This window comes from Salvelinus namaycush, unplaced genomic scaffold (genome assembly GCF_016432855.1).
Source record: "Salvelinus namaycush isolate Seneca unplaced genomic scaffold, SaNama_1.0 Scaffold877, whole genome shotgun sequence".
Lineage (NCBI taxonomy): Eukaryota > Metazoa > Chordata > Actinopteri > Salmoniformes > Salmonidae > Salvelinus > Salvelinus namaycush.
Window position 1 is genome coordinate 51615 of NW_024061616.1, and position 23775 is coordinate 75389.

Consider the following 23775-nt stretch of genomic DNA (forward strand, 5'->3'; position numbering starts at 1 on the left):
ATCAAATGTACAATACACAAAAACCGAGACTAACATAGGCAGGTGAACAATTCACCCCCTATCAAATCAAAGAACTCAAATAAATAAAATACAACAAAAACTAATAAAAGCCTAACATAAATTCCAATCTCACAAAACAGGCATGTTGAAATCAACTCTTCCGAACAACTATGAAAACCAATAAATTAATAAACATACCAATACTTTCAAAAATTATAAGTGATTCTTCCACCATCCACGTTTGAAATCAACCCACTCCCCTCCACAAAAGCTTCATCAAAACATTCCTTTCCATAACAATAAAACATATCTATATGCTTCTTTAACAATACTACAAAAATATCCCACACCCTTACCTTCTTCCCCTCAAAAAAAGCATAATTCCTCCTACAAAAAATAGCATACCTCAAGAAACTCAAAACAACATTCAACAAACCCACATTAACACCCTCACATTTACCAGACACGCCAAATAACACCAATTCATCCCACACATATTTTTTCAAAATATCACCCCCCCAGTTTCTATGAATCATTCCCTTTACTTTACAAAATAAATCTTTTAACTCCTTACATTCCACAAACAAATGCATTAAATTTTCCGGTGACTCACCACATAAGTCACATTCTCTATTTATTTCCCTATTGATTTGATGTAAAACCACTTTTGTATATATACGATTATGCCTTATTTTAAAATCGTTACTTTCACATTCCATACTATTATATTTTACATTTAAAGTTTTCCATATCTTTTTTACGTCCAAAGTCGGAAAAATTCCTTTCCAAACTTTCTCCGCAGCTGGCCTTTTCACATTTTTCTCTACCATTATTTTATAGAATCTTTTCACTGGGATACTAGATAAATGAGCCTTCTCCTTACTGTTACCAATAAACAAATTTGGAAAGACAAATAAATCTTCCCTAACAACTTCACTATTTATTAAATCCACCCATTTACTTGGTATACTGTCTTTTATCTTCTCATACATATTTCTCACTGTTCCCCTACCCACCTCTACATCCCATTCATGGATGGTATCAAAAATAGCTTCCTCAGGAAAAAAACCTGGAATTACCTCATATGTGTAATCTTTTATTTGTCTAAGACCTGCACTCATGAATACTTCACTATATAACACCTTTTCTTTGTACTTAAGTTTCTCATTCAGAAAAACAGGATGATTCATAATTAGGTCAATATGCCCACACTCATAATACACATTAGGCAACAACTCTGCCCATGCATTTAACACTTCTTTATAAAAATCTGGTACCTTTTCACACATTTTCCTTTTAAGACCCATCAACAAACCATTATCTTCACATCCACCACTCTCATCTAAATAGACTTTGAAAAAATGTTTCCAGCCATAATCTAAGCTGTCATACAAATATTTCTTTACTATTTTTATCCTAATAGCTTTTCTTTTAACATCAAAATCTACAAGTTTTAAACCTCCATCATCATAGTCTGCTATCAATGTTTTCTGCGCAATTCTAACACCTTTACCATCCCATATAAAATTAGACACCACATTATTCAATTCATTTAGAATCCACTCTGGCATGTCTAGAACTCCCAAAACATACACAAGTTTAGATGATACCAAAGCATTTACTACAATTATTTTACCTTTTAACTTTAATTTTCTATTTTTCCAGAAATTCAAAGTTTGCTTGATTTTATTGAGGATCCCTGTCCAAGTTATATCCCTTGCCTCTTTCTCCTCTACACCAATATGTACTCCCAGCACCTTCATAAAATCCTTAGCTACCTTAAATGGAATCTCACACTTATTTGCATTGATATCCCCAAAGAACATAATTTCCGTCTTCTCTATATTAACTTCAGCCCCCGATGCCTTACAATAGATATCTATGATTTTCATAATGCTTTCAATGCTACCTACATCCTTCACAGTAAAAGTAGTGTCATCAGCGTACTGATGTATAACACTGACACCACCACCTGGGATTCCAACACCCCTCACCTCTTTGTCTCCAAGTATTAAAACAGCTAAAGGTTCCGTAGAAACACTGTACAACAGAGCTGACAAAGGACAACCCTGCCTTACTGACCTCTCTATAGGGAAAGTATCTGTTAACACTCCGTTACATTTAACACAACTTTTTGCTCCACTATACAACAAGTTAATCCAAGATACAAATTTTGGCCCAAAACCAAACCTCTCCAAAGTCTGTAGTAGAAAACTATGTTCCACTTTATCAAAAGCTTTCTTAAAATCTAAACTTAAAACTATACCACCTTCATTTTTCATTTGATTAACAACATCTCTAATTGTACAAATTACATCGGCAACATCTCTTCCGGGTATTCCGTAGGCTTGTGTTGATGTAATAATACTTCCAATCACCATTTTCATCCTATTAGCCAAAACTTTAGTCAGTATTTTATAATCTGAATTCAGAAGACTAATAGGCCTATAATTTTCTAACTTTAACCTACTGCCTCTATTTTTAAACAAGATGGTTAACATACCAATTGACATAGACTCAGGGATTTCCTTATTCTCTTCCATATACTGAAAAACCTTCAATAAAATGGGTGCCAAAATATCCACAAACGCTTTATAGAATTCATTTGTTAAACCATCCAAACCTGGACTTTTATTTCCTTGAGTGTTCTCAATTGCTTTCTTGATTTCCACAATTGAAATATCTTCATCACACATCATTCTATCTGCCTGAGATACTTTGGCACTGATTTTCTCCAACACTTTTGCAACACACACTTTGTCCACATCATTCTTTTTATAAAGATTTCTGTAAAAGGATTCAACTGAATCTAAGATGTCAACAAAATCATTTACCTTTACACCTTTTTCATTTTCTAATTCTACAATATAACTCTTAACTTCTTGCGACTACAGGGGGTGCTGTTCCGAATTAGCATTTTGTCGTCTCCAAATTAAACTGCCTAGTACTCAATTCTTGCTCGTACAATATGCATATTATTAATTCTATTGGATAGAAAACACTTTCTAGTTTCATACAACGTTGAAATGATGTCTGTGGGTGACCCAGAACTCTTTCTACAGCGAAATCCATGACAGACAGTGAAAGGTCTGAGAGCGAAGCTCTGGTTTCAGATCAGTTTTTAAGGTCTCTGTCTATCCTATGGAACGACACGAACTGCACCCGCCTTCCCCTGGATGTCAGTAACCAATGAGAAGTGGAATGGGCCTTCTAGGTAGCTCTCAGAGGTTATAAAAGACCAAGGAGTGAGAGTAGCCCCCCTTTCGACGCTCGCCCTTACGCAGGAAGGGACCTCCGGATGCCATTTTCACAGGCTCGGTTATCAACTTGAAATGTATCCGTCTGTAATTTAATTCGATATAGGACTTAGAAACATCATAAGGTAGTTAATTTAAACCGTTTTATAGCAATTTATATCCGTTTAGTGCGATTTTGATGCATTTCTATGTGAAGCACCGGGCACATTTCGGGGTCCCGGTCGAACGTTAGCGGGCATTTAGACGGACAAAGGACATCTTTCGACCAAAAGAAGATTAAACCCAAGAAAGAATACATTGCCCAAGAATCTGATGGAAGAACAGCTCAAAGTATGCAATATTTAATATGATAAATCGTTGTTCTGTCGAAATATTTTAAACGCATATTTCGCCATTTTGTTTGGTATAGCTTCACTTGGCGAACCCTGTATTGAAAAGTAAGGATAATTTTAAAAATGTAAGTCAGCGGTTGCATTAAGAACTAATTTGTCTTTCGATTCCTGTCAACTCTGTATTTTTTAGTCAAGTATATGATTAGCTTTCGATTAAACTAGATCACTCTGAAAGCTGACGTCCCTCATTTTGATGCTTGAGTTGTGACTATTTCCATTGTATAACCACGGTTTTGTATGGCTAAATATGCACATTTTCGAACAAACTGTATATGTATGTTGTAAAATGATGTTACAGGAGTGTCATCGGAAGAATTCTGAGAAGGTTAGTGAAAAAATTAATATATTTTGGCGATGATAACGTTATAGCTCCCTTTGCCTTGAATTCATGCTCTACTAACGTTTGCACATGTGGTATGCTAACTTATCGATTTATTGTGTTTTCGCTGAAAAACGCTTAGAAAATCTGAAATATGGTCTGAAATCACAAGAACTGTGTCTTTCCATTGCTATGCTTTGTCTATTTTTATGAAATGTTTTATGATGAGTAAATTGGTCATACACGTTGCTCTATCTAGTAATTCTAGTCGATTTGTGATGGTCGGTGCAATTGTAAACTGTGATTTCTACCTGAAATATGCACTTTTTTCTAACAACACCTATCCTATACCATAAATATGTTATCAGACTGTCATCTGATGAGTTTTTTTCTTGGTTTGTTGCTATCAATATCTTAGTTTAGCCGAATTGGTGATAGCTAGTGGTGGAGAGAGAAAATGGTGGACAAAGAAAGATGGTGTATTTTGCTAACGTGGTTAGCTAATAGATTTACATATTGTGTCTTCCCTGTAAAACATTTTAAAAAACAGAAATGATGGGTTTATTCACAAGATCTGTATCTTTCATCTGGTGTCTTGGACTTGTGATTTAATGATATTTAGATGCTACTATTTACTTGTGAAGCTATGCTAGCGATGCTAATCAGTGTGGGGGGGGTGGGGGGTGATCCCGGATACGGGGTTGATACTCGTGAAAGGTTAAATTTCTTTCGTTTTTCAAGCCCCAGAAAAAAGGAAGTACATTTCTCTCCCTCCAAGGCGTACTGTGCCTTACTCCTAACAATAGCCCCTAAACATTTCTTTTTTTCATAAAACCCTAGCTCTGCATGGATTTTCAAATAGTTCACAACATCATAGTCTGGATCAGCATCAGCCTTTTCAAGTTCATGTAACATCCTATTTCTAAGCATTTTTTCTTTCTGCTTATCTAAACGGTTACGATTTTTAGAGTACCTAATACTCCTGTTTTTTACTTTAACTTTCACTTCCTCCCACCATAAACACACATTCTCTTTTAACAGTACATTAGACATTTCATCCTCGATACATTCAACAATTTCCTTTATATAACTTTCTTCCTTTAACAGACTGGCATTTAAACACCAGACACCTCCCCCCCTCATCTCCACAGCAAAACCTATCTGAAATGACATTACTGCATGATCACTGTATGCTGTAAAATTATATGTCATCTTCTGAACCTGCTGTACCACATCTACCTTTGCTAAACATAAATCAATTCTACTTTGTTTTAGTTCATTTAACACCACCTGCCTTCTCGAAAACTCTCTTCTATTTACATTTTCAGCCCTCCATATATCTAACAGGATTTTCCTTATTCATTAATTCCCGTAAAGCATTTCTAGACGAATCATGTCTGAAACTATCACATCTCGAGACATCCATTCTAGTACACTTCACGTTAAAATCTCCTACTAGTATACAGTTCTCTGAACACAGTGTTCTTAGGTTATTAAACATATCTCTCCTTTCCGCTTCAATATTCGAAGCATAAACATTAATTAGACGAAAAATGACATTTTGCACTTCAAACTCAATAACAATAATTCTTCCCTGATTATCTGCATATACCTGCTTGACATTTTTAACCACATCATTTTTTACCAAAATAGCCACTCCACATGTTTTATCACTTCCGTGACTACAAAAAATGAGCTCAGACCATTTGCTCTTAATTTCCAGCATTTTGGCGTCCGTCCAATTAGTCTCTTGAAAACACCACATGTCCGTTTCAACAGACACCAAAACCTGCTCCAATTTGTTCATATTTCTTAAACTGTTGCCATTTAGTGATGCAACTCTAATCATTGTTAATATATGCAGAAATATAGCCAAAAACAAACATGTCATTTCAAAATAGACTTTTTCTTTTTTCCAGATCCCGTCACCTCCTTAGCTTTCACTAATGCTCTCTTATTTCTAGCAAACCGCTGAAAATCCTCAATATCTATTTCTTCGTCTGACTCCTGACTTGTACTTGTAAGGGGAGCAACATCCAAGCCTTTTGTAAAACATTCTTTAACAGTGCCATCAACTCCAGTGGACCCAGCCCTCTCCTTGGTTTCATTTTCACACAGGTTTAAAGCTGGTTCAGGCACCTGAGAAGCACCTTGCACCATCTCTACCTGTGTATCCAATTCACCAATCATGTGCTGCTGCTCCACCTTGTCAGCAGCAGAGACCAAGACTGCGTCTCGAGTACTGCCAGAAGGCATTACATACTCTCCAAGCATATCTATAGCTGTCTCTGGAATCACCTGCGACACACTTTCCATATCACTCTCTTCCTCCCCCTCCATAGTCTCACTCCTCTCAACCTCTTCTTCAGTAATGAGGTCCAGTGTTTGCAGAAATAAGACATCCTTTTCCTTCTTACATTTACATCTGTCCTTAGGTCTGTCACACCTTCTACACATATCACCGATGTTCGAACATTCTCTGGCATAATGTCCTTGTTCACCACATTTATGACATACAAATTCTGGACATTCTTTGAGTATGTGTCCCGGTTGAATACATAGTCTACATACCTTAACTTGGTTATCGTGGATCACTCGGAAATATTCAAATCCTTCTACAGTATTGAATTTGGTTGAGTAAGGTAATGATTGCACACTGTCCGTAAACTTCACCTTACAAAATCTCGTCCCGTCCACAATGTCCGTTCCTGGCCACATCCTCCTCTTGATTGGTGTTGTTGCGTTCACATTCCATCCTTGTAATTTGTCATGTATTTCCTCATCCGTAATATATGCCGGCAGGTTCAAAAAGGACACCACAAGTTCATCATTTCCCAGTTCTTTCGCCATTATTTGACAGCTCTTTATTTTTAGCCCGTCTAGTAGTCTTTCTTTTCCTTTCGCGTGTGACATGGTTATTTCGTACTTATTTCTGTCCTTCATTCTACATCCCAATATCATTCCACATACTTCTTTTATTCCTCTCAGCAATTCCATCGTTGTTATTTTTTCTTCTCCAATAACTTCCACGTTCACCGTCAATTCTTTCTCATATTTTCTTCTCCTCAACTCTTCATTCGACGCTCTTTTTTCTCCGTTGTCCATTCTCATTGTTGTTGTTATTCTTGATGTCGAAGCCATTGTATCCGTCCAATTATTTTACTTAGAATCCCCCAAACAGCTCACGCCGTTGGGGGATAAAAACGCAAATATTTACAAAGAAAATAAGCTACACTCCCCACACAAACTTCCAAACTTAAAGTATATAAACCAGCAAAACCAAAAACGATTTTCTCTCTACAAACAATCCACAAACAATCCAACACCTGCTGCTCACTCACTTCCTGAAACTTCCAAAAAGGGGCATATTCAGGCTGGTATGGCCGTAAGCGAAGGTACATCTCTTGGTACACCATATAAAGTCAAAGTGAGTCTGATAAACAGACATTGCATTCTCACCAATTAGATAAGCAGCTTGAACTTTGGCTCACTCAAAAAGTGGAAGAAATTACATATACTGTAGCCATCACTTTTTAGCACAGATAGTTGGATGAAATACAAACAAACCTTGCTAACATTTCAAAGCGAGGGCACATATTTCAGCCTTGTGGGAAAAAACGGACAAATACAATGACTTCTGACAAATACATCATCAGCAACAGTTTCCCATGCAGCTATCCTACTAGCCACAATAAATACACAAAAGCTCTGGATGTTGAAAACCTATTGCATTGTTCTGTGCTAAGGAGGAACGCATGTATGGACAATTTCATATTGTAAGGGAAGTCCCCCCTCAATTGTACAAAATAACATGGCAACTTATTGGCACCGAGCGGACCATATACACGATGGGATTGTGTGGGATTTCACATTACATCCGGCGCTGTTTCGTCCAAAGTTGATGACAAATGCCATATTGTAAATGAGCTGTGTAACACCCCAAAAATCCTATAGTGGGCGAGTGTGTTCCATCTTAATTTTTCATAGGCTTACTGTAACGCAAGTCAAGACCCAAGAGTCATATTTTGAAATTTTGAAATTTTGAAAGTTTTGGCAAAAACTTATCACCCCCTTTAAAAAAGTGCTTTCTGGACCGTTTTTCGAAATTCTTTCGATTTTTATGTCAATTACACATGTATAAGAACTGTATGAAAATACTTTTGTCAAATTTTATTAACATAATTTTTTTTACATTTTTATTTGGACTTAAGGAATATGTTTTGTGCATTTGGAATGTGATTTCTTAGGAAGTCAAAAGTCAAAAGTCAAAAATGTCAAAAATTTGGAAAAAACGTATCACCCCCTTTAAAAAAGTGCTTTCTGGAACGTTTTTCGAAATTCTTTCGATTTTTATGTCAATTACACATGTGTAAGAACTGTATGAAAATACTTTTGTCAAATTTTATTAACATAATTTTTTGGACATTTTTATTTGGACTTAAGGAATATGTTTTGTGCATTTGCAATCTGATTTAATACGAAGTCAAAAATGTGAATAAATTAGAAAAAACGTATCACCCCCCAAACCTCCATAAATCACTCAGGCCAGCACCCATTGATTTGGGGCCGTAGTATAGTGCTCCCATGGACGTCTGGATGACACCTAAAAGCATTTAAAACCGTTTTGAAAAATGACGCCTGGTAACCCAAAACATGAAACATAGAATATTTTTTGACTTTGTTTGGAAACCTCCATAAATCATTCACGTACCCCATTGACTCGAGAAGAAAAAGCGTAAAATATTTTCCAGAAAAAAAACATTGAATATTTTCTGAGTTTTTGTGAAAACCTCCATAAATCACTCAGGCCAGCCCCCATTGATTTTTGGCCGTAGAATAGTGCTCCCAGAGCGGGTATGGAGGTCTGGATGCCCCTAAACGCAATTTCAACCATCTTGAAACATGGCACCTGGTAACCCCAAAAAAATACCAGGTGCACGAACAGTTTGGACTTGTGTGTGTGTGTGTGAGCTTTTCTTTGACATCTGTTTAGAGAAATGACTGATTTACACTTCATGAGGGTTGCCTAATCACACACTTAAAGTTTTGGAAAGATCTGACTTTTTTAACCCTTTGAAACAGCACCTATGACCCCATTTTAAGGCACTTCCGGTTGGCACAGGAAGCGATAAGTAAATACCTATCCTGATCGGGGTATGCTTTTACAGAATCCTGAGTTTTAAGTCTATACGTTAAGAACTGACTGATTTACACAGGGTTGAATGCACTATATATCACAAACTGCTGGTTGGGTATGGCAAAACCCTTTTAGGGTGATTTTATCACTTCCGGTTGCTCCAGGAAGCTTAGAATCAACACAGGTAGACCTCATAGTGGCTTGATGGATTGTCATTGAAGACAGGTTCATAAGACATTCATAACCCACATAGGGTTTATTTAAAGAATGCACGTTACATTTGCATATGATTCAACAGTGAAAAACACCACATCATATTGCAAACATAACACACTGTTGAATCATATTGCAAACACACACTGTTATATTTGCAATATGATGTGTTGAATCATATTGCAAACATAACACACACTGTTACGTTTGCAATATGATGTGTTGGATCATATTGCAAACATAACACACACTGTTACATTTGCAATATGATGTGTTGAATCATATTGCAAACATAACACACACTGTTACGTTTGCAATATGATGTGTTGAATCATATTGCAAACATAACACACACTGTTACATTTGCAATATGATGTGTTGAATCATATTGCAAATCTAACGTGCATTTGCAATATGATGTGATGTTGAATCATATTGCAAATGTAACGTACATTCTCTTAAATACTTTAGAAATGCAAAAGTCAACGTCCTGATGACCTCAGGATGGCCGGGCAGTGATAGTGGTTCCTCTCCATCGCTCGTTGTGTTAAATTTCATCATGTCGCTTTTTGTGATGGTACCCCCCCGTTGAAACATATTGCAAATGTACAAAAGTCAAGTAGCAAGTCGGTGTCCATCAGTCAATTAGATATATTCAGACACCAAACTGATACCATCTGACACCAAACTCACTTTTACCAACTCCTTTAGAAGCCAACTATCACATATTTCAGAGCAGGCCCAAAATTCACAGCGCCTTCCATTTAAACCATAATAAAACAAATAATACGTAGTTATGTTCTAGCTGCGGGTCCAATATTCACATTATGTTTAGCCCTATGTGAGGCGACCTGGAATCCCAAGTTTCGGCTCGATAGGTCATTCGGTGCCCGAGCAAAACCCTAATTGGTGCTGAAAATCCACTTTTTTCCATGCCTTGCTACGGGGTGCTTGAATGAGCAATCGGACAGAATCGTTGAGGTCCGTCTCTATGGGCCGAGCCGGTTTCAATGCACCTAGTCTTGAGACTCTGGGACTTTTCTAAATGTCGCCAGTTTCGTTGAGCTCAAAATGAATTGAAAACATTGCAAATACACGAGGCTGTTTATCGGTCTGAGAACCTTCTAGAGCCACATAACTCACCGTGCACAATCGACCTGAGGTCTAGAACAGGTTTGTAAAGTTTCAGAACTCTAGGTCTGACGGTTCTTTAAAAGTTGGAACAAAACTAACTACTACAGGCACTGTCTGCCTCTTAGACCCTCAGTGTGTCCCTCCATCATTTCTGTGTGGGTGTGTTTTTTTTTTTTTTTTAATCTGATGGGATGAATGACTGATTTACAGTTCAGGAGGGTTGTCTATTCACATATATGAAGTTTTGGAAAGATTTGACATTTTTATCCCTTTGAAACAGCCCATTTGACACCAATTAAGGCACTTCCGGTTTGCACAGGAAGCTAAAAGTAAACACTTATCATCACTGGAGTATGTTTTTACAGAATCCTGAGTTTTATGTCTGTATGTTAAAAATTGACTGATTTACATAGGGTTGAATGCACTATTTCTCTCAAACTGCAGGTTGGGTATGGCAAACACTTTTAGGGTGATTTAACCACTTCCGGTTGTTCCAGGAAGCTTAGAATCGACACAGGTAGACCTCATGGTGGCCTGATGGACTGACATCAAAGACAGGTTCATAAGACATTCATAACCCACATAGGCTTCAGGTTGAATTTAGAGGAGCAGTCAATGTATTCCTATGGGGCGAAATGTCATTGTAAAATGTTTGATGTAAACGCCTTCTTTTAACTGTGAAGGGTTAATGCCACAAGGTCAAGGTTAGGCTTGCACAAATCGGGAGGACCTTAGGATTGTTCCTGAGGTGAAATTGTGCTTCTAACCTTAACGGTTCTCTCTCTGTCTCCCAAAAGCAAATAAAATTGACATTGAGGTCAAAAGGTCATTCGTGTCCGTTCTCTTGTAACGGTCGCTGCGCTCAGACCGAGCGAGCTACGGTCAAGCGGGGCATCCCGTTGAACTCGGCACGGCCTGGAGAATATGGCGATGTCATTTTAGTGGTGATTTCAGAATGCTATTTTGGTGCATTCATGGAAGGCGCTGTGAATTTTGGGCCTGCTCTGAAATATGTGATAGTTGGCTTCTAAAGGAGTTGTAAAAAGTGAGTTTGGAGTCAGATGGTATCAGTTTGGTGTCTGAAAATATCCAATTGACTGATGGACACTTGCTAGTTGACTTTTGTTGACACTTGCTAGTTGACTTGCTAGTCGACTTTTGTACATTTGCAATATGTTTCAACGGGGAGGTACCATGAGGAAAAAGCGACATGATGAAATTTCACGCAACGAGCGTTGGAGAGGAACCACTATCACTGCCCGGCCATCCTGAGGTCATCAGGACGTTGACTTTTGTATTTCTAAAGTATTTAAAGAATGCACGTTACATTTGCAATATGATTCAACATCACATCATATTGCAAATGTAACGTGCATTTGCAATATGATGTGATGTTGAATCATATTGCAAATGTAACGTACATTCTCTTAAATACTTTAGAAATGCAAAAGTCAACGGTCTGATGACCTCAGGATGGCCGGGCAGTGATAGTGGTTCCTCTCCATCGCTCGTTTCGTGAAATTTCATCATGTCGCTTTTTCCTCATGGTTCCTCCCCGTTGAAACATATTGCAAATGTACAAAAGTCAACGAGCAAGTCAGTGTCCATCAGTCAAATAGATATTTTCAGACACCAAACTGATACCATCTGACTCCAAACTCACTTTTTCCAACTCCTTTAGAAGCCAACTATAACATATTTCAGAGCAGGCCCAAAATTCACAGCGCCTTCTATTTAAACCATAATAAAACAAATAATACGTAGTTATGTTCTAGCTGCGGGTCCAGTTCACACATTATGTTTAGCCCTATGTGAAGCGACCTCGAATCCCAAGTTTCGGCTCGATAGGTCATTCGGTGCCCGAGCAAAACCCTAATTGGTGCTGAAATGCCACTTTTTTCATTGCCTTGCTACGGGGTCCTTGAATGAGCAATCAAACAGGCTCGTTGGGGTCTGTCTCTATGGGCCGAGCCGGTTTCAACGCACCTAGTCTTGAGACTCTGGGACTTTTCTAAATGTCGTCCGTTTCGTTGAGGTCAAAATGAATTGAAAACATGGCAAATACACAATGCTTTTTATCGATCCGAGAACCTTCTAGAGCCATATAATTCACAGTGCACAATCGACCTGAGGTCTAGAACAGGTTTGTAAATTTTCAGAACTCTAGGTCTGACGGTTCTTTAAAAGTTGGAACAAAAGTAACTACTGCAGGCACTGTCTGCCTCTTAGCCCCTCAGTGTGTCCCTCCATCATTTCTGTGTCGGTGTGTATTTTTTATTTTTGAAATCTGATGGGATGAAGGACTGATTTACAGTTCATGAGGGTTGTCTATTCACATATATGAAGTTTTGGAAAGATTTGACATTTTTAACCCTTCGAAACAGCCCATTTGACACCAGTTATGGCACTTCCGGTTGTCACAGGAAGCTATAAATCAACACATATCATCACTGGAGTAGGCTGTTACAGAATCCTGAGTTTTAAGTCTGTATGTTAAAAATTGACTGATTTACATAGGGCTGAATGCACTATTTCTCTCAAACTGCAGGTTGGCTATGGCAAACACTTTTAGGGTGATTTAACCACTTCCGGTTGCTCCAGGAAGCTTAGAATCGACACAGGTAGACCTCATGGTGGCCTGATGGACTGACATCAAAGACAGGTTCATAAGACATTCATAACCCACATAGGCTTCAGGTTGAATTGAGAGGTGCAGTCAATGTATTCCTATGGGGCGACATGTCATTGTAAATTGTTTGATGTAAACACCAGCTTTTAACTGTTAAGGGTTAATGCCACAAGGTCAAGGTTAGGCTTGCACAGATCGGGAGGACCTTAAGAACATTCCTGAGGTGAAATTGTGCTTCTAACCTTAACGGATCTCTCTCTGTCTCCCAAAAGCAAATAAAATTGACATGAGGTCAAAAGGTCATTTGGGTCCATTTTCTTGTAACGGTCGCTGCGCTCAGACCGAGCGAGCTACGGTCAAGCGGGGCATCTCGTTGAACTCGGCACGGCCTGGAGATAATAGTCATGCCATTGCAGGCTTTGTGTGTCTTTAACTTCTTGCGACTACAGGGGGTGCTGTTCCGAATTAGCATTTTGTCGTCTCCAAATTAAACTGCCTAGTACTCAATTCTTGCTCGTACAATATGCATATTATTAATTCTATTGGATAGAAAACACTTTCTAGTTTCATACAAAGTTGGAATGATGTCTGTGGGTGACCCAGAACTCTTTCTACAGCGAAATCCATGACAGACAGTGAAAGGTCTGAGAGCGAAGCTCTGATTTCAGATCAGTTTTAAAAGTCTGTGTATATCCTATGGAACGACACGAACTGCACCCGCCTTCCCCTGGATGTCAGTAACCAATGAGAAGTGGAATGGGCCTTCTGCGTAGCTCTCAGAGGTTATAAAGGACCAAGGAGTGAGGGTAGCCCCCCTTTCGACGCTCGCTTTTACGCAGGAAGACACCTCCGGATGCCATTTTCAAAGGCTCGGTTATCAACGTAAAATGTATCCGTCTGTAATTTAATTCGATATAGGACTTAGAAACATCATAAGGTAGTTAATTTAAACCGTTTTATAGCAATTTATATCCGTTTAGTGCGATTTTGATGCATTTCTATGTGAAGCACCGGGCACATTTCGGGGTCCCGGTCGAACGTTAGCGGGCATTTAGACGGACAAAGGACATCTTTCGACCAAAAGAAGATTAAACCCAAGAAAGAATACATTGCCCAAGAATCTGATGGAAGAACAGCTCAAAGTAAGCAATATTTAATATGATAAATCGTTGTTCTGTCGAAATATTTTAAACGCATATTTCGCCATTTTGTTTGGTATAGCTTCACTTGGCGAACCCTGTATTGAAAAGTAAGGATAATTTTAAAAATGTAAGTCAGCGGTTGCATTAAGAACTAATTTGTCTTTCGATTCCTGTCAACTCTGTATTTTTTAGTCAAGTATATGATTAGCTTTCGATTAAACTAGATCACTCTGAAAGCTGACGTCCCTCATTTTGATGCTTGAGTTGTGACTATTTCCATTGTATAACCACGGTTTTGTATGGCTAAATATGCACCTTTTCGAACAAACTGTATATGTATGTTGTAAAATGATGTTACAGGAGTGTCATCGGAAGAATTCTGAGAAGGTTAGTGAAAAAATTAATATATTTTGGCGATGATAACGTTATAGCTCCCTTTGCCTTGAATTCATACTCTACTAACGTTTTCACATGTGGTATGCTAACTTATCGATTTATTGTGTTTTCGCTGAAAAACGCTTAGAAAATCTGAAATATGGTCTGAAATCACAAGAACTGTGTCTTTCCATTGCTATGCTTTGTCTATTTTTATGAAATGTTTTATGATGAGTAAATTGGTCATACACGTTGCTCTATCTAGTAATTCTAGTCGATTTGTGATGGTCGGTGCAATTGTAAACTGTGATTTCTACCTGAAATATGCACTTTTTTCTAACAACACCTATCCTATACCATAAATATGTTATCAGACTGTCATCTGATGAGTTTTTGTCTTGGTTTGTTGCTATCAATATCTTAGTTTAGCCGAATTGGTGATAGCTAGTGGTGGAGAGAGAAAATGGTGGACAAAGAAAGATGGTGTATTTTGCTAACGTGGTTAGCTAATAGATTTACATATTGTGTCTTCCCTGTAAAACATTTTAAAAAACAGAAATGATGGGTTTATTCACAAGATCTGTATCTTTCATCTGGTGTCTTGGACTTGTGATTTAATGATATTTAGATGCTACTATTTACTTGTGAAGCTATGCTAGCGATGCTAATCAGTGTGGGGGGGGTGGGGGGTGATCCCGGATACGGGGTTGAGAGGCGGTAAAAGTTAAGCACCGTACTTTTTCACTCCATCCTTCCTTTTTGTGTGTGTGTGTGTTTGTGTGAGAGAGCTTTTCTTTGACATCTGTTGGGAAAAATGACTGATTACACTTCATGAGGGTTGTCTAATCACACAAGTGAAGTTTTGAAAAGATCTGACCTTTATTACCCTTCAAACCTGACCCTATGCACCATTTTAAGGTACTTCCAGTTGACATAGGAAGCTGAACGTGAACACATACCCTCCTTGGGGTAGGCTCTTATTTAATATTGAGTTTTAAGTCTTTATGTTAAGAACTGACTTATTAACAGAGGGTTAAATGAGTGTGTGTTACTTCATAAAATCACATAAAATCACAGAATTCTCGCAGAGCTTCGAGACCCACTTTAAAAATGTTCGTGTGAACAAACTGCAACTGGATCTGTGAATTTTTGGAAAAAAAAATTCCTCTTCGTGAACATCACCAAATGGACAATGTACGATTTCTCTTAAATTACGATAGATAAACGGCTGGTTCTTTTTTTCCTGACACCGTATGCTTATGTACTTTGACGTGAAGCGGTCAAATTGCACCCTACTTTGCGTTTTTGACCTTTAATCCCAGAAAAATGGCCATAACTCAAAAAGCGCAGAGGCCTCGACGCCATCTTGTTCGGGGCCAACTTCCCTTTACTCCAAACCTACGCTCGCCGAGTTTCGTCTTCGAAATATTTTCCGTTTAGGAGAAAAGGCCGCGCTCGTTTGCACCGTGTTCGTGCGCCTGCAATATGATTTATTTGCCCCCTTGTGGGAATTTTCGAGAATGCGGAGTCCAAGTCAAAAATTTGTTATTTTTATAAAACGGTGACCGAACGTCCGAGACGATTTCTTCGATGACTTCCTGAAAGAGCTCCCCCCCGCCCTCGGCCCGACGCCGTCCGCGATTTTCTGAGACGAAGTCGGACGTCTAGTAAGGGACCGTACATTCGCAATGGGAGAATCTTCACCGATCATATGGCTCCCGTCTCACACTTCCCTTAATGTATGGAAGCGCATGGGGCGCGTATGACACATCATGACCGGGGGGGGTTAGAGTGGCTTCTCAACTATCTCTTGATTGAAGTACCAGCGTGGCATAAATACAATGCTGCATTTCGCAACATAATGTTTCGACAAAATGCCAACAATGTTTTGCTACAAACAAATGTTTCCACCTTTCGATTGGTCCACAAAGTCTCTTTCACAACTGACTTCAAAGATCTCCATAAGCACAGTCGGTTGACTCAAGTCATCCTTAAGCCTGCCGCCAAGCAACGGTTTATCATTAACAAAGATATCAGGGTAAAGCGCAAACGACCACTACCATAAATTTTGCAAACGACCACTACCATAAATTTTGCATTCGAGATTCCCACATTTGGAAAATTCAAAAGGGTCAGCCTTGCCAGAGTGGAATGGCTGAGCCTCACACTGGGTCAACCACCTTCTTGATCACAGTATTTCTTCTGCTTAGTGGAGGGCAAGTCTCTCCAGTGCCAACTTTTTCCGCTAACGGGAACCACTTTTTGTTGTGATAATATCATATCACATCGACCTGCGTTAAATGCCGTTTAGGAATGCACTTGCACACAGAGTGGTGAAAAAGTAGTTTATTTTGTTTACTAGATTATATCAGTGAACCACTAGATTCCCATCATGCAACACTGTCGAAAAAATCACCAATTACTTTTTAATATCTTAACCTATCTGATATCACAAATGTTTGCGATATGACGAAATACAATCACATTCAGACACACACACACACACAGACAAATGCATGAAACCAATTGATTTATTATCGATAACATCTCAGATTCTCTTGTGCTTTTGATTTACTCCATAAAAGAAGGGTTGTAATTCCAACATGGAAAACACAGGGCCATCAGACACCAGTCCAGTTCCACTCCTCACCAGCATTATTTCCTTTGATCATTTGAACAGGGCGAGGGAGCACAGAGCACACACAAGCTGCATTCAGTAACAATATTCTTATTTGTCTTATAAATAAAAGGCAGTTGCTCCCTGACAACACAAGGAACTTTGATCGTATTAAAAGGGCAGGGGAGACTAGCCCATAGAAGCTGCATTTAGTCAATTCAGCATCAAATGCTTACTACAAGGCAGTGTTGCTGATGAAATAATGCCACACCCCCTAGTGGACAAAAGGCTTACAGCACCTGGTATTCCCAGGCGGTCTCCCATCCAAGTACTAACCAGGCCCGACCCTGCTTAGCTTCCGAGATCAGACGAGATCGGGCATATTCAGGCTGGTATGGCCGTAAGCGAAGGTACATCTCTTGGTACACCATATAAAGTCAAAGTGAGTCTGATAAACAGACATTGCATTCTCACCAATTAGATAAGCAGCTTGAACTTTGGCTCACTCAAAAAGTGGAAGAAATTACATATACTGTAGCCATCACTTTTTAGCACAGATAGTTGGATGAAATACAAACAAACCTTGCTAACATTTCAAAGCGAGGGCACATATTTCAGCCTTGTGGGAAAAAACGGACAAATACAATGACTTCTGACAAATACATCATCAGCAACAGTTTCCCATGCAGCTATCCTACTAGCCACAATAAATACACAAAAGCTCTGGATGTTGAAAACCTATTGCATTGTTCTGTGCTAAGGAGGAACGCATGTATGGACAATTTCATATTGGAAGCGCATGGGGCGCGTATGACACATCATGACCGGGGGGGGGTTAGAGTGGCTACTCAACTATCTCTTGATTGAAGTACCAGCGTGGCATAAATACAATGCTGCATTTCGCAACATAATGTTTCGACAAAATGCCAACAATGTTTTGCTACAAACAAATGTTTCCACCTTTCGATTGGTCCACAAAGTCTCTTTCACAACTGACTTCAAAGATCTCCATAAGCACAGTCGGTTGACTCAAGTCATCCTTAAGCCTGCCGCCAAGCAACGGTTTATCATTAACAAAGATATCAGGGTAAAGCGCAAACGACCACTACCATAAATTTTGCAAACGACCACTACCATAAATTTTGCAAACGACCACTACCATAAATTTTGCATTCGAGATTCCCACATTTGGAAAATTCAAAAGGCGTCAGCCTTGCCAGAGTGGAATGGCTGAGCCTCACACTGGGTCAACCACCTTCTTGATCACAGTATTTCTTCTGCTTAGTGGAGGGCAAGTCTCTCCAGTGCCAACTTTTTCCTCTAACGGGAACCACTTTTTGTTGTGATAATATCATATCACATCGACCTGCGTTAAATGCCGTTTAGGAATGCACTTGCACACAGAGTGGTGAAAAAGTAGTTTATTTTGTTTACTAGATTATATCAGTGAACCACTAGATTCCCATCATGCAACACTGTCGAAAAAATCACCAATTACTTTTTAATATCTTAACCTATCTGATATCACAAATGTTTGCGATATGACGAAATACAATCACATTCAGACACACACACACACACAGACAAATGCATGAAACCAATTGATTTATTATCGATAACATCTCAGATTCTCTTGTGCTTTTGATTTACTCCATAAAAGAAGGGTTGTAATTCCAACATGGAAAACACAGGGCCATCAGACACCAGTCCAGTTCCACTCCTCACCAGCATTATTTCCTTTGATCATTTGAACAGGGCGAGGGAGCACAGAGCACACACAAGCTGCATTCAGTAACAATATTCTTATTTGTCTTATAAATAAAAGGCAGTTGCTCCCTGACAACACAAGGAACTTTGATCGTATTAAAAGGGCAGGGGAGACTAGCCCATAGAAGCTGCATTTAGTCAATTCAGCATCAAATGCTTACTACAAGGCAGTGTTGCTGATGAAATAATGCCACACCCCCTAGTGGACAAAAGGCTTACAGCACCTGGTATTCCCAGGCGGTCTCCCATCCAAGTACTAACCAGGCCCGACCCTGCTTAGCTTCCGAGATCAGACGAGATCGGGCATATTCAGGCTGGTATGGCCGTAAGCGAAGGTACATCTCTTGGTACACCATATAAAGTCAAAGTGAGTCTGATAAACAGACATTGCATTCTCACCAATTAGATAAGCAGCTTGAACTTTGGCTCACTCAAAAAGTGGAAGAAATTACATATACTGTAGCCATCACTTTTTAGCACAGATAGTTGGATGAAATACAAACAAACCTTGCTAACATTTCAAAGCGAGGGCACATATTTCAGCCTTGTGGGAAAAAACGGACAAATACAATGACTTCTGACAAATACATCATCAGCAACAGTTTCCCATGCAGCTATCCTACTAGCCACAATAAATACACAAAAGCTCTGGATGTTGAAAACCTATTGCATTGTTCTGTGCTAAGGAGGAACGCATGTATGGACAATTTCATATTGGAAGCGCATGGGGCGCGTATGACACATCATGACCGGGGGGGGGTTAGAGTGGCTACTCAACTATCTCTTGATTGAAGTACCAGCGTGGCATAAATACAATGCTGCATTTCGCAACATAATGTTTCGACAAAATGCCAACAATGTTTTGCTACAAACAAATGTTTCCACCTTTCGATTGGTCCACAAAGTCTCTTTCACAACTGACTTCAAAGATCTCCATAAGCACAGTCGGTTGACTCAAGTCATCCTTAAGCCTGCCGCCAAGCAACGGTTTATCATTAACAAAGATATCAGGGTAAAGCGCAAACGACCACTACCATAAATTTTGCAAACGACCACTACCATAAATTTTGCAAACGACCACTACCATAAATTTTGCATTCGAGATTCCCACATTTGGAAAATTCAAAAGGCGTCAGCCTTGCCAGAGTGGAATGGCTGAGCCTCACACTGGGTCAACCACCTTCTTGATCACAGTATTTCTTCTGCTTAGTGGAGGGCAAGTCTCTCCAGTGCCAACTTTTTCCTCTAACGGGAACCACTTTTTGTTGTGATAATATCATATCACATCGACCTGCGTTAAATGCCGTTTAGGAATGCACTTGCACACAGAGTGGTGAAAAAGTAGTTTATTTTGTTTACTAGATTATATCAGTGAACCACTAGATTCCCATCATGCAACACTGTCGAAAAAATCACCAATTACTTTTTAATATCTTAACCTATCTGATATCACAAATGTTTGCGATATGACGAAATACAATCACATTCAGACACACACACACACACAGACAAATGCATGAAACCAATTGATTTATTATCGATAACATCTCAGATTCTCTTGTGCTTTTGATTTACTCCATAAAAGAAGGGTTGTAATTCCAACATGGAAAACACAGGGCCATCAGACACCAGTCCAGTTCCACTCCTCACCAGCATTATTTCCTTTGATCATTTGAACAGGGCGAGGGAGCACAGAGCACACACAAGCTGCATTCAGTAACAATATTCTTATTTGTCTTATAAATAAAAGGCAGTTGCTCCCTGACAACACAAGGAACTTTGATCGTATTAAAAGGGCAGGGGAGACTAGCCCATAGAAGCTGCATTTAGTCAATTCAGCATCAAATGCTTACTACAAGGCAGTGTTGCTGATGAAATAATGCCACACCCCCTAGTGGACAAAAGGCTTACAGCACCTGGTATTCCCAGGCGGTCTCCCATCCAAGTACTAACCAGGCCCGACCCTGCTTAGCTTCCGAGATCAGACGAGATCGGGCATATTCAGGCTGGTATGGCCGTAAGCGAAGGTACATCTCTTGGTACACCATATAAAGTCAAAGTGAGTCTGATAAACAGACATTGCATTCTCACCAATTAGATAAGCAGCTTGAACTTTGGCTCACTCAAAAAGTGGAAGAAATTACATATACTGTAGCCATCACTTTTTAGCACAGATAGTTGGATGAAATACAAACAAACCTTGCTAACATTTCAAAGCGAGGGCACATATTTCAGCCTTGTGGGAAAAAACGGACAAATACAATGACTTCTGACAAATACATCATCAGCAACAGTTTCCCATGCAGCTATCCTACTAGCCACAATAAATACACAAAAGCTCTGGATGTTGAAAACCTATTGCATTGTTCTGTGCTAAGGAGGAACGCATGTATGGACAATTTCATATTGGAAGCGCATGGGGCGCGTATGACACATCATGACCGGGGGGGGTTAGAGTGGCTACTCAACTATCTCTTGATTGAAGTACCAGCGTGGCATAAATACAATGCTGCATTTCGCAACATAATGTTTCGACAAAATGCCAACAATGTTTTGCTACAAACAAATGTTTCCACCTTTCGATTGGTCCACAAAGTCTCTTTCACAACTGACTTCAAAGATCTCCATAAGCACAGTCGGTTGACTCAAGTCATCCTTAAGCCTGCCGCCAAGCAACGGTTTATCATTAACAAAGATATCAGGGTAAAGCGCAAACGACCACTACCATAAATTTTGCAAACGACCACTACCATAAATTTCGCATTCGAGATTCCCACATTTGGAAAATTCAAAAGGGGTCAGCCCAACCAGAGTGGAATGGCTGAGCCCCACACTGGGTCAACCACCTTATTGATCACAGTATCTCTTCTGCTTAGTGGAGGGCAAGTCTCTCCAGTGCCAACTTTTTCCGCTAACGGGAACCACTTTTTGTTGTGATAATATCATATCACATCGACCTGCGTTAAATGCCGTTTAGGAATGCACTTGCACACAGAGTGGTGAAAAAGTAGTTTATTTTGTTTACTAGATTATATCAGTGAACCACTAGATTCCCATCATGCAACACTGTCGAAAAAATCACCAATTACTTTTTAATATCTTAACCTATCTGATATCACAAATGTTTGCGATATGACGAAATACAATCACATTCAGACACACACACACACACACACAGACAAATGCATGAAACCAATTGATTTATTATCGATAACATCTCAGATTCTCTTGTGCTTTTGATTTACTCCATAAAAGAAGGGTTGTAATTCCAACATGGAAAACACAGGGCCATCAGACACCAGTCCAGTTCCACTCCTCACCAGCATTATTTCCTTTGATCATTTGAACAGGGCGAGGGAGCACAGAGCACACACAAGCTGCATTCAGTAACAATATTCTTATTTGTCTTATAAATAAAAGGCAGTTGCTCCCTGACAACACAAGGAACTTTGATCGTATTAAAAGGGCAGGGGAGACTAGCCCATAGAAGCTGCATTTAGTCAATTCAGCATCAAATGCTTACTACAAGGCAGTGTTGCTGATGAAATAATGCCACACCCCCTAGTGGACAAAAGGCTTACAGCACCTGGTATTCCCAGGCGGTCTCCCATCCAAGTACTAACCAGGCCCGACCCTGCTTAGCTTCCGAGATCAGACGAGATCGGGCATATTCAGGCTGGTATGGCCGTAAGCGAAGGTACATCTCTTGGTACACCATATAAAGTCAAAGTGAGTCTGATAAACAGACATTGCATTCTCACCAATTAGATAAGCAGCTTGAACTTTGGCTCACTCAAAAAGTGGAAGAAATTACATATACTGTAGCCATCACTTTTTAGCACAGATAGTTGGATGAAATACAAACAAACCTTGCTAACATTTCAAAGCGAGGGCACATATTTCAGCCTTGTGGGAAAAAACGGACAAATACAATGACTTCTGACAAATACATCATCAGCAACAGTTTCCCATGCAGCTATCCTACTAGCCACAATAAATACACAAAAGCTCTGGATGTTGAAAACCTATTGCATTGTTCTGTGCTAAGGAGGAACGCATGTATGGACAATTTCATATTGGAAGCGCATGGGGCGCGTATGACACATCATGACCGGGGGGGGTTAGAGTGGCTTACTCAACTATCTCTTGATTGAAGTACCAGCGTGGCATAAATACAATGCTGCATTTCGCAACATAATGTTTCGACAAAATGCCAACAATGTTTTGCTACAAACAAATGTTTCCACCTTTCGATTGGTCCACAAAGTCTCTTTCACAACTGACTTCAAAGATCTCCATAAGCACAGTCGGTTGACTCAAGTCATCCTTAAGCCTGCCGCCAAGCAACGGTTTATCATTAACAAAGATATCAGGGTAAAGCGCAAACAACCACTACCATAAATTTTGCAAACGACCACTACCATAAATTTCGCATTCGAGATTCCCACATTTGGAAAATTCAAAAGGGGTCAGCCCAACCAGAGTGGAATGGCTGAGCCCCACACTGGGTCAACCACCTTATTGATCACAGTATCTCTTCTGCTTAGTGGAGGGCAAGTCTCTCCAGTGCCAACTTTTTCCGCTAACGGGAACCACTTTTTGTTGTGATAATATCATATCACATCGACCTGCGTTAAATGCCGTTTAGGAATGCACTTGCACACAGAGTGGTGAAAAAGTAGTTTATTTTGTTTACTAGATTATATCAGTGAACCACTAGATTCCCATCATGCAACACTGTCGAAAAAATCACCAATTACTTTTTAATATCTTAACCTATCTGATATCACAAA

The 23775-nt window shown here is 39.4% G+C and overlaps 4 non-coding genes and 5 pseudogenes across 4 annotated transcripts; all 9 read right to left on the minus strand.

Annotated features, from left to right (window-relative positions):
- Window positions 1-16662: 16662 nt before the first annotated feature.
- Window positions 16663-16811, minus strand: LOC120043141 (annotated as a pseudogene).
- A 691-nt stretch (window positions 16812-17502) lies between these two features.
- On the minus strand, window positions 17503-17621 carry LOC120043159. Its single transcript, XR_005476329.1, has one exon. It is a non-coding gene; the product is annotated as a 5S ribosomal RNA (ribosomal RNA).
- A 732-nt stretch (window positions 17622-18353) lies between these two features.
- LOC120043146 lies at window positions 18354-18503 on the minus strand (annotated as a pseudogene).
- A 691-nt stretch (window positions 18504-19194) lies between these two features.
- LOC120043160 lies at window positions 19195-19313 on the minus strand. Its single transcript, XR_005476330.1, has one exon. It is a non-coding gene; the product is annotated as a 5S ribosomal RNA (ribosomal RNA).
- A 732-nt stretch (window positions 19314-20045) lies between these two features.
- On the minus strand, window positions 20046-20195 carry LOC120043147 (annotated as a pseudogene).
- A 691-nt stretch (window positions 20196-20886) lies between these two features.
- On the minus strand, window positions 20887-21005 carry LOC120043161. Its single transcript, XR_005476331.1, has one exon. It is a non-coding gene; the product is annotated as a 5S ribosomal RNA (ribosomal RNA).
- Window positions 21006-21711: 706 nt separating this feature from the next.
- Window positions 21712-21861, minus strand: LOC120043142 (annotated as a pseudogene).
- A 695-nt stretch (window positions 21862-22556) lies between these two features.
- Window positions 22557-22675, minus strand: LOC120043162. Its single transcript, XR_005476332.1, has one exon. It is a non-coding gene; the product is annotated as a 5S ribosomal RNA (ribosomal RNA).
- Window positions 22676-23382: 707 nt separating this feature from the next.
- On the minus strand, window positions 23383-23532 carry LOC120043143 (annotated as a pseudogene).
- Between the last annotated feature and the right edge of the window lie 243 nt (window positions 23533-23775).